Below are 247 nucleotides of genomic sequence, written 5' to 3' on the forward strand. Positions count from 1 at the left end.
TCCGATAGAGATACCAAAGAGACGCACTCATGAAATAAATCCTTCACAGCAAAGGCCTTTCAATGAATCTGTTGTATTTCGTATCTTATTTTGGTACACTGTCAACGTCTGTCAGCAGTTCGATCTATAGAATACTTATCGGTAGCGACTGAGCAAGACTGGATTTGAAATCATTCACCAAGGGATTTTGTGCTTCATACACGGCTGTGTGTGTTTGTTACAGTCTGTGCTGATTTGCCCAAGTGCA

This window comes from Penaeus monodon, chromosome 22, assembly GCF_015228065.2.
Source record: "Penaeus monodon isolate SGIC_2016 chromosome 22, NSTDA_Pmon_1, whole genome shotgun sequence".
NCBI classification, from domain to species: Eukaryota; Metazoa; Arthropoda; class Malacostraca; order Decapoda; family Penaeidae; genus Penaeus; species Penaeus monodon.